Consider the following 14,161-nt stretch of genomic DNA (forward strand, 5'->3'; position numbering starts at 1 on the left):
GAGTAAATCATCAAACAGTGTGTTGACAAACAAAATAAGTTGTGTTTTTTTTTTAAGTGCTTTATTTAAAAGAGTATATTGTGCTGAATAGGATATTGCTAGAATTTAAGAGGCTGAGTTATATTAGCTGCAAGAGAGGTTTTGTGCCTGTGAGAGGGATGGCCATGAAAACCCCCAACTGTGTTATCCGTAAAACCCAGCATCTCCACCCAAAGGAAAGAATGATCCCCTGAAGAGAGAGAGCACTGCAGGGTTTCCTGATAACACATCAAGGGTAATCTAGATAAAGGAGAATGGCTCAACAGGAGTGTGTGTTGCATGACTCCCTGGGCAGTGCTCTCCATCTGGAAATCAATTAAAGGGCAAGGTACACCAGCTCATAGTCGGTTTGGGATTTCCTCAGTAGAGATTTGCATAGAAACCTTGCAAACAACTAAAACCTATTGTAAAAATCCAAAGATGTGGTAGGTCTTGGTGGAGAAAAACCTGTATCCAAAAGAAAGTGACTAATAATTGGGAAATTGTTGGTCACCAAAAAAACCTCATCCAGTGTGGACCTCTGTTTTTCCATATTAAGAACCTAACTCATTTGAACGTGTGCAACATAAAGATCATATGTAATATGTTGCTTATTGTCTTCCTAGGGAAGGGAAGCAGAATTTGCACCAATGGCAAAAGATTTACCTTGAGCTGGGGCGCCTGGGTGGCTCAGTGGGTTAAGCCTCTGCCTTCGGCTCAGGCCATGATCCCAGGGTCCTGGGATCGAGCCCCGCATCAGTCTCTCTGCTCAGCAGGGAGCCTGGTTCCTCCTGTCTCTCTGCGTGCTTCTCTGTGCTCTCTGTCTGTCAAGTAGATAAATAAAATCTTTAAAAAAAAAAAAGAATTACCTTGAGCTGGTTATTTTTAAGAAACTGCAGACATAAGAAAAGCTCTGAAGACTGAGTAGAAGCTATTCTTTTGTAAGAAGACACATATTTATAAGGAAAATCTCCATTTGTAAGGGTGTCTTCCTCTCTTTACCAGCTAGAGAAGACTGACTAAATCTTTAGAAACTCTTACGGTGGAGAAGGTGAAGACCTAAACCTGCATTAACAACCTTACTCCTGTTCACCCTCTTCCCCAAGCACCCCCCCACTCCGCCTTCCATAACTGACTCCACCCCTCACCCCACCTTCTTTTGTCTTCAGCTGCAGATGACATCTGAGGTGGTGGCCTGGACCATGTTGGGGAGTTATTTCTTCTTCTGGGATCCCACCCATGTATGTAGGAGGTATACATGTTATTAAACTTGTTTTTCTTCTGTTAGTTTGTCTTTTATAGGGTCTCTCAGCCAAGAACCCAGAAGGTAAGAGGGGGAAAAAAAATCCTTTTCCCACCCTATTCTAGAGTCCTGTAAGATGTGTTGCTATTACTTCATCTTTCCAAATAATAAAATCAACACTCTTGAGGAGATAGCAGGCTTCCCTGGGAACCAGTTGGGACAAATAATGTCACTACTTCCACTTAAATGTTCATGCCAAATAGGGCACTAGATACTTTATATGCACTATCTAATCTTCATTGTAATCATGTGAAGATTAAACTCATGATTTTCATTTTAGTTTTAAATACCTGCCCATAGCCACCCAACTACTTAGTGGTGGAACAAGGAATCCAAACTCAGCAAGCGTGATGTCCAAGTTCTCAAACTCCTGCGTGTTCCCTCGAAGACGATTTGTTCATTGGCTAGTTGTTCAACAAATGTTACTGATACTCCTGTGTTTTTGTCTACAGGTTGGCTAACCTCTTTCTTCTAAAGCTCCCTCTTGGGGCAGGATCCTTTTGTATCTGATTCATCTTTGGTTCTTCACAGAGCTTTGTACATTAATAGTTTCTCAAAAAAAATTTTTTTTAATATATAAACCATGGTCCAGCCTGGAAACCTGAACATACAATGACTCATCCTTTTGATTTATATAATATCCCTCCTCTCCCACATCTATTCTTTCTTTTGTATTTCCATTTTGCCCTGACAAATGCATGTTTGGTCTTCTTAAAATGCACTTTTGTTGGTGAAACAGGGCTCTCACCCTCTCCCACAGGCCTTTAGTCTTATAACTTTGAAGGTCTTTCTGCTTTCTCTCCTACAAAACACACCTGTCATGGCTTTGCCTCCTTCACTCCCCTGAGTCTCAGAGCTACAGACTCACTCTGTAGGGGTTGTCCATCCGTCTAGAGCACCTGGGGTTTAAGGTGTAAGCAATTTGACTGTAATTGCTTCTTCCCAGCAGTTACTTTTTGAAGTGGCGAAGGGGGACTTTTGGTTGGTTCTCTTTTTCCATCTACATAAATAGGTATTGGAGTCAAATCCAAGGAGCATGGCGTATTTATCTAGAAATAAATGTTACCCCCCATGATGAGAGTTTTTAGCTACACTTTTATTTGTCTGACTCTTTTCTTGGCTTGTTTCACTAGAAACTTAGTTCACTCTTTCCATTTGCATGTGATCTGTTGATTTCTCTGGATGAAATAAAGCAGATTTTTACACTATACTGTTGAAATAAACCACATGTTTTTGTTTTCGTTATTTTTTTCTGTTAGATCTCTGTGTTGAATTGATCCAACACATCAATGCTGTGTTGGACTCAACTACTATTTCTTAAAGCCTTTGGTAGAAAGCATTTCAGATATCCTCCTTTATTATATATTTTCAGTTTCCTCAGATTTTCTTCTCAATTTTTGGTAGAGAAGAACAGGCATGATAGTTTTCAAGACACAGAATGGATGGACCTGTTTGTTCAAACTGTTTTCCTTCTTCTTTATACAAAGAATTGTAGTATGGCCTCAGCTCTCAAGGAAATCTTACATGAGTAACACAATATCTTCACAAAACTTTCAATGCAGAATTTCCAAAGTTCAAAGAAGTGCACGGAGATAAAAATCAAGTACAATCCATACAGAAAGTTAGATAGGGGGGTGGGCTATAATGTATTCCTCTTCCATCATTATATGCTTAAAACACCCTTGAATTCTAGTAGGTCCACATAGGTGTCCTGGAGTAAAGTTTGGGGCATGCTCTATTGCATTGGATAGGTCATATATTAGCATGTTCTATGAGAATATAATTGCCTCTGGAGAGAAATTAAGTCAATGCATATAAAAATCCGTATAATTATATAATTGCACAATGATCCCAATTGATCTAATACAAGTTAAAATCTTGAAAAAAATTAGGAAATGTCATATCATGTAAGCTGCTGAAGAAAACTTTGTCAGTCCCAAAGAGTGGAACTGTATTCATTATGTATAATTTATAATAGATTGTATCAGATTTTTAGTTCAATATCTCTCCTTGTGTTATTCATATTCGCTGCCAAGCAGTGCATAGACAAAATAGAGATGCATTGATTTGAATTTAATTTTTTTCCCTTGAAAACCTGATTCACTCTAATAACACACTTCCCTAGCATGCTATCCTTACACTACTCTTACCAATTGAGCAGCTGTCCAATTTATCACTTAAATCAGTACACCTTTAGAAATGAAAGTGGGTACTATTAATAGTTACACGAAGGCAACAGGCATAAACTGAGACTGTTTTTGGAAAACTGGGACATAGAATCAGCATTCTTAGAGCATAGCTGTGCAATCAAGTCACACATAATGTCAGTGTGTCATTTTTCAAGGTCTTGGTGACACCAGACCTAATGTCCTATTACTGTGATGACCAAGATAAAACTTTCGGGAACCAGAAATGCCATAACAAATCCAGCCCATATTTTTGTTACTATGAATTTTGGAGGGGGGGCAGGGGGGAGGTCCCTTAAAATCCAGAGAATCTGAGAGAATCTCTGATTGGAGAGAATCTGGATATACCCAGGAAGAGAGGACGAAGAATTGCTTGGAAGGGTATTAGTTCATCTGATTCCAAGAGGACACATTTCCAGCCTCCTCTGAGAAATCAACAGGAGAGGGAAAAAGAACATTGTTCTTAGATGATTTTGCTATTCCCTGAACAGCTCTTCCTTGGTCTCCTCTATTCTGTAACTATGCCCTGGGTGACCCCTGGGTATTCCACTTAATTGCATGCCATTTCATCCTTGTTCAGTAATTATACTTGTGCATAGTTATGAGTAAAGTGATTTTCCTATATATGCATTAAAGTTAAATTTTGCTCCTGGGGTTTAGTGCATGTGGATTCTAGTGGTATCAATAAGGAGCATGTGTGCTTCTTCCTGCCATGTGTGAGAGAAGAATATGGTCAATTACGATAGTGAAATTTACTAAATGTGATGATAAACACTTTTAAAAGCAGCTCAACAAATGATTATGGATTTCACACTTTTACTAATTGCTTCAATTTCTGACTGAAATAAAAATCTTCTACTTGTTTTAGTATTGTGGGTTGGATATCTCTAGAAAATATTACAAATATCCTGGAAGTATTTCTCACTGTGCCTCTCACCCTTGTATTCCAACCTTTTTATTCCTATAAATTGACTGTTTCTAGTTTTCCCCACAGAAAAATTATATGCAGGGGTAAGTATGTTCCCATGTATATAGATATAGATACTGATGTAGATATAGCTAACCTAAATGTCTTTCTGATCAATGTTCTCTGTTATTTCACAGAAATGTTCATATTTTTTAGTTCTTTAGGATTAAATGTAGATTTTGTTTTCATTTCTGCTTTCTCACCACTTCACCTCATTAACTCTCAGCTCCAGCACTGCTCTCTCAGGGAAGTTTTCCCTGATGTTTCTCCCTGTCCCCAGCTTAGCTTGGTTATTTTCTCTTAGACTCTCTCAGGCTGCACCCTACTTTTCCATTATAAGATTAACCACATTGTATTTTGGATTTATGTTTAGTTGGTGTAGGTCAACTACACTCAGTGGAAATGTGATGTCACGGAGCTTGTCAACTTTGCTTGATGTTTTATTCACAGTGCCTTATGAAAAGCACACTATATAATAAATGTTCGAAATTCATATGAAAGAGACGATGAGAGGAAGAAAAAAAAGAAAGACCTTTCCTTAAGGTTTCTTCCAACAGTCTGAATGTTAATGATTCTATTGACCAGTGATGATTTCTTTGCAGCTAGATATGGATATTTAGCTCGAGACTGACTTGTCAATAACTGAATATTATTAGCTCTGAATTTGAAGGGAGTCTTTTATTACCTGTTGGTTTTTCCATATGGAAACCAAACTTTGCATTTTCCTGTGTTCTTAGCTTTCTTCCTTAACATTGCTTTTCTTTCATTCCTCCCCACAAGCTCCTTCCCAAACCTTCAATATCTTTGTTCATAGGGTTATCTGTTACATAGGTTGATGGGAGGCAATGCAAAGACTGTAGTATCAAGCCTGCTGGTATAATAATACTGTCACAGAACAAAGGATACTTTACTATCTCAATTAGTTTATATACCTGTGTGCTCCCATTAGCTAATGAGCTACTCGAAGAAAGGTGCTGTGCTATGTTTGTACTGGATATCTTCCTTTACTTTCTTCGGGCCCAACTTCTATCTTTTCCATTCTGTTCTGGGCTCCAGGAGGTTTCTGCGTGGGTTCGCCTAGTGGGAAGGACCAGCAGGAGATCACAGGGTGAGGGCACAGTGAGTTTGGGATTGATTCTCTCACTTCGGAAAGATGGCCCATTCCATCCAGGGATCTCTAGATTCTGGTCTTTAGGGCTATGGCTGGAAAGAGCACCCCACAGTTACTAGCTATGGGGCACTAAATCATTCTTTGTTCTTTAATCAGTTCCTTTTCTTTGGCCCTGTTGTAAAGTACTATTTCCTGAATTCATATTTGTTTCCTCAGTGCCCAGCACAAGTCCTAGACTTTTGCTGAAAGAGCAAATTAATTAATTTTTATCCAAAATTCTATCTTACAAACCATGATTTTTGCTTTGCTACCACTGTTTCAGAGACAGCAGGAATCAAAAGTAGACACTGGAGCGGTAGTTACTATTGAGATCCTGAGAACAGTGACAGAATCTTAAAGTCCTTACTTGAGGCAATGGTTCCTTTCAATGTAAGTAAGTATTAGTTCCTAGACCATATCCTAGTTGTGTGGCCCAAGAGAGAGAAGACACACTCTTTCTGAATTATTTTTTTTAAAGATTTTATTTATTTATTTGACAGAGATAGAGAGAGATAGAGAGAGATCACAAGTAGGCAGAGACAAGTGGCGGTGGGGGTGGGATGGCGTGGGAAGCAGGCTCCCTGCTGAGCAGAGAGCCCAATGTGGGGCTCAATCCCAGGACCCTGAGATCATGACCTGAGCTGAAGGCAGAGGCTTAGCCCACTGAGCCACCCAGGTGCCCCTCTTTCTGAATTATTCTTTAAATATTCTTTGAAAGGTGGAACTTACTATATTGCTTAAATCTGATCCATTGCTAGTAATGTAACTAACAGCTGACAACATTTCTATCTGGAATTTCATTAAGGGATATCTTGGAAAGAATGTGCAAATAAATAAAAAAAGAAATGAATAAAAGGGTAGGTTTGAACACCAGTTCTCTTGTTTGTGGCGTGTAGTATGTTAGGTGTAGTGTTATGTTTTGGTCCTAATGAGTGTACTTTTCAACTTTTTCCATCTATAAGCCAAGTAGAGCTCCTAAAGAATGACTTCATGTCCACAGGAAACAGAACCTTGGCAGAATGAGTTTGAAATGTCCCTTTCTAGTTTTATGTTTCTTCATATGCTTCTCCTCTGAATACAGTTCTTATCCTATTCTGTTTACTAATTTCAAACATTACTTGGATGCTGAGTTTTCTCCAGATACACATGCATTTTTGGTGCTGCAGCCAGTAGGTATTTGCCATTATTTGAATTTCCCACAGACTATAATAGATATTTTCCCCCCTTATATATCCCCATTATTCTGGTAAATCCCTACAGTGTTTCATGTGTGTTCAATGCTAGAGAGCATCATTATATTAGAAGAGAACCTAGCGTTGAATATAGATAAGGACAGCAACTGTATTTTGTTTCCCAGGTGCTCCCAGACAGGAAATGACTTTTTTGGTGATTTTACAGTCGATCTGAAAACAATGTGTAAAAAAGTGTGGAGAGAGTACACACAGCTTTCTTTGGTTTCATTTCTAAGGAGAACAGCTATAATATTTCCTGACTCTAAGGAAGACAGTGTATCATGTTAGTTCCTTCCATAGTTTTGCTGTGCCTCAGGTAAAACCCAGAGCCTACCATTTGTTTCCGGTTCTTGGTTTTCTCATCAGTAAAAAAGTGGATGACAACAAAAATACTCTTATGGCTGCTGTGAGGACTGAAGAACTTAATGTAAGTAAAGCCTGTGGAATATTGCCTGGCAGTTAGTAAGTTCTCCAAAGATATTAAATATTATTTATCCTGAAGTCCCATAGTATTTTCTGTAGGTTTCAAAATGCGTGGATATTTCTGCTTTCTATTTAAGTTGTTTTCGTAAAGACCATATCATCGGTACAAGATTCAAAAACAGAAGGTTTCATATTCTGTTCGTATCTTCCACGCAGTATGCATCTATTACCACAATAATTCTTACTTTATCAGGGGTGCAGTAAATATTTGCGCATAAAAGAGATGCATTTTTAAGGAGCATTTGTAAACTTTATGTACCTGGGAAAATTGATGACTTTGAAATTCTCCATTATTTGTTTCTAAAATAAAATAAATTTTATCATTTTGCTGAATGATATAATACCAGCTGTAGAGTTTCGATTAGCCCTTGGAAAGCAGGACTATTTTCATGAAGTGTGAATGTTGCCTGAGAACGGCAATTTTGAAAATGAGAATTTAACAGAAAGTTAAGATTGTAAAAGGGAAATAAGACTGAGAAAATTAATCAAACCACAGTTCTTTAAGTGTCATTCTAAGGTGACCTACCTTGTAGGAACTAGCACTCAAGACAGCATGCAAAAGAACATTCACTTCCCGGGCTGTTCTCCCTGTGGTTAAATAAAAGGAAAGGAAAAAGAAAAGAGTACACATTTTACAACTAAGACCATCTGAGAATCTTTGCATAGAGTAATAAAAAGAAAACTGGACTCTATGTGGCCCTGGGGGAGCTGTTTCTCCCTTCCCCATATGTCAGAGAAAACTTAAAAAAAAAAAATTAAAGTGCTTTTAAACAAGATAATCTGTTGAGTTCTTTATAAACCTAATAAACTTTAATTATCATCATTATGTTTTTTCTCATTGGGGATGGACTGCTTTTAAATTATTTTCAATTATTGCATAACCATTACGCTTCATGAACAGGCAAATAGAGGCATTTGTTAGATGTTAAAAACAATTAGCTTTGATTCTGCTATTTGTGCATGACAAAGGACAGTGTTTATGAGTTAGAATTATAAGGACTTAGCCGCACATTTCCATGTTGCTCTGAAGACAGCAGTGCTTTGTGGCTAAGAAGTTTTTCAAGGATTTTGGTGAGCTTGAGAGAATTTTTTTTTTTTTAACTAATATAAATGGATCTAAAAGTGTGATACCTCGAGATGACTAAATGTTCAGCTACTCAGCTGGCAACATTTTAGCCGAGAATTCGTACTCTGGGCAAGCAAGGTAAAGAACTAGGAGTTAAAGCTTTCATGTGTACCAATATATGTAAATCAAACTCTCACGTAGTATGGTTTAAACTTACACAATGATGTATGTCAATTATTTCCCAGTAAAAGTGGAAAAACAAAACAACAAAAAAACCCTTTTATGTTTTCACTGTTTTCTTTAAGTATGTGTTTTCTTCGTACTTGCTTATTGATTTGTTGATGTTCAAAGAAATTAGCAAGTGTCTTTTGATTTGGGGTAGGAATAAAAAAAAGTGATTTTAAGTTCTTTTTCAACAAGATAGACAAAGCATCATTGCTGTTTCCTGAAACTGCACTTACAAAAATGAATTCCCCAAATTCAAAGATGAGGGCATGCAAGAATAGAAAACCAAGTTTGTTTGGCCACAGATAGGCAATATCTTAATTTTTTTTTTTCTGTAGGATTTCCCGACTTGCCGTGCTTTATTTCTGATTCTAGAGCCATCATTAAGAAAAACCTGCTTTCTTTTATCTGTGCCCCCATATTGTATTCATTTTCCCCTAAGCTATGATGAGCAATCAGGTCCCTAAACTGAAGCTCTTTTGAAAAGTCTGTGTCTTCAATCTCTTTGTAAATATGCTAAGTTATTCTCCCTGCCACCAATGAGCAGAGTTAATGGAGATAATATGCAAAGTGTTATCCCTCTGCTATTTACACCTCTCCAAAAAGGGAGCATTATTTTCAAGTGAATATACTTAATATAAAGGTGGGAATGTTGAAGAATCACCCTGCAATTGCATAGCTCATCAAGATGTGCTGCCCTAGCCCAATTCTCATTTTGATTTATTTAAGTTTGGAAATAACAGTATTAAATTAGCAAAGACAAGCAATAAACAAAGCCCTGGAGATGAATTAGCCATTGTCTCTGGTCCATTAATCTCCTCTTCAATTCTAGAGAATTGTGGCTCACCCAGACCCGAAGATCAAATAAAATGCCTAATTGGGAAAATCCTAAACAAGTGTGTCCTGGGGAGCTTGAATTTATTTGTCACCCGCTCAAACAACTGTGTTGTTTATATAAGTCTTTAAAACCCTGATACTTTTCCGCTACTATATCTTAATCCCTGGTTTTTTATGCTCAGGAGGGCAATTTAGAGTTGTTTTCAATTAACTAGAATGGAGAGGGGGCGCTTACTCCAAAAACAGATAGCTATATAGCGAGTATTTTGCTAAACATGCTGAGTGGTTTAGATCTCAGCATCAGGTTTGGGACCTGATTCCATGCTTTGGAATCTCCTTGAAGGTAATGATATCTGCGCTTTGGCACTTTTAATATCAGTAATAAATTGTGGAACACAGTCACAATTAAGGACAGAAGATGGCCAGGGAGGTTGAGATGTTAAGGCTAGACACAAATGTGAAGTAAGGAGCTGAGATAATTATCTGGAATGGCAACCCCTATCAGGCAATACTTCCTTTCAAATACGCAGATAACCTGCAGATAATGGAAACTTTTTATTTAACACAGTGAAACAGAACGAAAAATCAATGTATTGTTGACACATGGGTGCGGCATTCATTTTCACAGCTTAAAATGCACAAATACTTTTTGTTATAATGAGAAAGCTAAAGAATTAGAAACTGGAAATCAACGGATGAGCAGTGAAACAACTACACATATTGGTAATATTTACTATCTCAAAAATCATTTAAATGCAGTAGTTACGGTGCATAGTAATTTTATAAGGACTATGTCATTTAATCCCCACAGTGAACCAGGGGCAGGTACTATTATTAACCCTATTGTGTAGATGAAAAAATAGCTGCTTCCAGAAATTAGGGATTCACCCAAGACGGGTCAACTGGTGGGGATCAGAATTCACTCTCCAATCTGTCTGCTTCCAAAACCTGTGTGGTTCCTACTAAACTGCAGGGCCATTATCACCAAGGTTGCAAAACTGGTAGCAGGATTTACTGAAGGGATTGGTTAATTTGAGTAGAATGGAAGTTAAAAAGTATTACTGAACCTAGGCGGGACAGAGGTGAGTTAGGATTTGGGGAATCTATGAAGGAATTCTCTAGTTAGCAATATCTATGCAACAGTCAAAACCCACTTAAGTCTTTACTATATGTTTGCTAAACTGATTAGTTATAGGGCATTTATTTACACTATATGGTAATCCTCTAGCCTGGCTCCCTATTTTTAAGCACATTAGTAATCTTTGCCTTCAGCTACAGTTATTATTATTGGAGCAACATATTAATGTGCTCGTGAAGGCTGGATATGAATCAAGTCAACTTTTTTTTTTTAAGATTTATTCATTTATTCATTTGACAGACAGAGATCACAAGTAGGCAAAGAGGTGGGGAAGCAGGCTCCCCACTGAGCAGAGAGCCCAATGCAGGGCTCGATCCCAGGACCCTGATATCATGACCTGAGCTGAAGGCAGAGGCTTAACCCACTGAGCCATCCAGGCGCCCTGAATCAAGACAACTTGTGTGCCATACTGACTTTATTCCCCTATTATCGATCAGCTATACATTAATGTGTTTTAAAGAAATACTCACTGGAACAGAACAGGCAGTATTTAAATGAAGAACAGTGTAGAGGACAGGGGTTATGTAGTGATAAACAGTCTGATGAATTAGGCATAGCGTTTTTGAATATGGTTGCTATACAGGCGTGTCCACTGCGATTTGATTGGATAATTACATCCCAAATGGATCATTTAAAATATTTCGTTTGATTTATAGTAATTGCACTGCTATTTAGAAAGTACAGCTTACTTGTGTTTCTCATCACAAGAAACACAATTTATAACTATATGTGGTGATAGATGTTAACTAGAATGATTGTGGTGATCATTTCACAATATATACAAATATCGAATCCTTATGTTATACCTGAAACCAATATAAAGTTATACCTAGGGCGCCTGGTGGCTCAGTGGGTTAAGCCGCTGCCTTGGGCTCAGGTCATGATCTCAGGGTCCTGGGATCGAGTCCCGCATCGGGTTCTCTGCTCGGCAGAGATCCTGCTTCCCTCTCTCTCTCTCTCTGCCTGCCTCTCTATCTACTTGTGATCTCTCTCTGTCAAATAAATAAATAAAATCTTTATAAAAAAAAAAGTAATTGTTAAAAAAAAAAGTTATACCTAAATTCTGTCTCAATTTAAAAAGTTAACAAGGTATGTCATTTGCAAATATCTTCTCCATTCTGTCAGTTGTCTTTTGGTTTTGTTAACTGTTTCCTTTGCTGTGCAAAAGCTTTTGATCTTGATGAAATCCCAATAGTTCATTTTTGCCCTTGCTTCCCTTGCCTTTGGCGATGTTCCTAGGAAGATGTTGCTGCGGCTGAGGCCGAAGAGGTTGCTGCCTGTGTTCTCCTCGAGGATTTTGATGGATTCCTTTCTCACATTGAGGTCCTTCATCCATTTTGAGTCTATTTTCGTGTGTCGTGTAAGGAAATGGTCCAATTTCATTTTTCTGCATGTGGCTGTCCAATTTTCCCAACACCATTTGTTGAAGAGACTGTCTTTTTTCCATTGGACATTCTTTCCTGCTTTGTCAAAGATTAGTTGACCATAGAGTTGAGGGTCTATTTCTGGGCTCTCTATTCTGTTCCATTGATCTGTGTCTGTTTTTGTGCCAGTACCATGCTGTCTTGATGATGACAGCTTTGTAATAGAGCTTGAAGTCCGGAATTGTGATGCCACCAACTTTGGCTTTCTTTTTCAATATTCCTTTGGCTATTCAAGGTCTTTTCTGGTTCCATATAAATTTTAGGATTATTTGTTCCTAGCAAACTCAACACCCAAAGAACAAATAATCCAATCAAGTAATGGGCAGAGGACATGAACAGACATTTCTGCAAAGAAGACATCCAGATGACCAACAGACACATGAAAAAGTGCTCCACATCACTCAGCATCAGGGAAATACAAATCAAAACCACAATGAGATATCACCTCACACCAGTCAGAATGGCTAAAATTAACAAGTCAAGAAATGACAAGATGCTGGCGAGGATGCGGAGAAAGGGGAACCCTCCTACACTGTTGGTGGGAATGCAAGCTGGTGCAGGCACTCTGGAAAACAGCATGGAGGTTCCTCAAAATGTTGAAAATAGAACTACCCTATGACCCAGCAATTGCACTACTGGGTATTTACCCTAAAGATACAAACGTAGTGATCTGAAGGGGCACGTGCACCCGAATGTTTATAGCAGCAATGTCCACAATAGCGAAACTATGGAAAGAACCTAGATGTCCATCAACAGACGAATGGATAAAGAAGATGTGGTATATATACACAATGGAATACTATGCAGCCATCAAAAGAAATGAAATCTTGCCATTTACAATGACGTGGATGGAACTAGAGGGTATCATGCTTAGCAAAATAAGTCAATCGGAGAAAGACAACTATCATATGATCTCCCTGATATGAGGAAGTGGAGATGCAACATGGGGGGGTTCAGGGGGTAGGAGAATAAAGGAAACAAGATGGGATTGGGAGGGAGACAAACCATAAGTGACTCTTAATCTCACAAAACAAACTGAGGGTTGCTGGGGGGAGAGGGGTTGGGAGAGGGGGGTGGGGTTATGGACATTGGGGAGGGTATGTGCTATGGTGTGTGCTGTGAAGTGTGTAAACCTGGGGATTCACAGACCTGTACCCCTGGGGATAAAAATACATTATATGTTTATAAAAAATAAAATAATTTTAAAAAAAGTTAACAAGGGATTTTTAGGTATACAGTTTTATAAGATCATCAGAATAGACTCTGGGTTATAGTTCTTATTGTTCCTGCTTTACAAATGAAGATATAAAAACACACAGGGGTCAAGTGACTAGTTAAGCCATAGGTATGACATAGCTCATTAAAATAAAACTGGAGTAAGGGAATAAAGCCTCAAGAAAAGAGGAATTATCAAAATAATCGAGCAGAACATTGAGGTGTTGTATTTATTCCACTTTACCTTGTATATGAAAGTGTCAGAACTTGGTAGGTGTAAAGCAGGCGAATATGCATTTTTAACTCTTATGCAGGTGAGGGATACAAAAAGGCAGCAATCTTGATAAGAGGCCATGTTGAATCTCATGTAAAATTTTTATCTAGACTAAAAGTTTCTAGGGATAACTTATGCAACAGTTTGAAACATTCAAAGAATTGAAGACATATTTTTGAATGGGATTCAGATCAGAACATCCAACCTTAAAGTGATAAACATTTTGCCTCCAAACTACTTACTAGTTCACATGTTACCAATTAATTATGTATCATCGAGCAACAGATGCCTAGAAACTCTGTGGTCAACAACTTTATTTATTTACTTTTTAAAAGATTTTATTTATTTATTTGACAGAGAGAGATCACAAGTAGGCAGAGAGTGGGGGGAAGCAGGCTCGCTGCTGAGCAGAGAGCCCGATGTGGGGCTTGATCCCAGGACCCTGAGACCAGGGCCCGAGCGAAGGCAGATGCCCAACCCACCGAGTCACCCAGGTACCCCATGTGGTCATCAACTTTAAATTTAAGGTTGATCTCCCTCCTTCTCTCTCCCTATTTGTGTCTCTCTCACTTCAAAGAGCATAATGTTCCCATGTGTTAATTAACGGAAGAGTTGTGTTTGTCTGCCTTTGGAAGGCCAGTAA

Source organism: Lutra lutra, chromosome 13, assembly GCF_902655055.1.
Source record: "Lutra lutra chromosome 13, mLutLut1.2, whole genome shotgun sequence".
Lineage (NCBI taxonomy): Eukaryota > Metazoa > Chordata > Mammalia > Carnivora > Mustelidae > Lutra > Lutra lutra.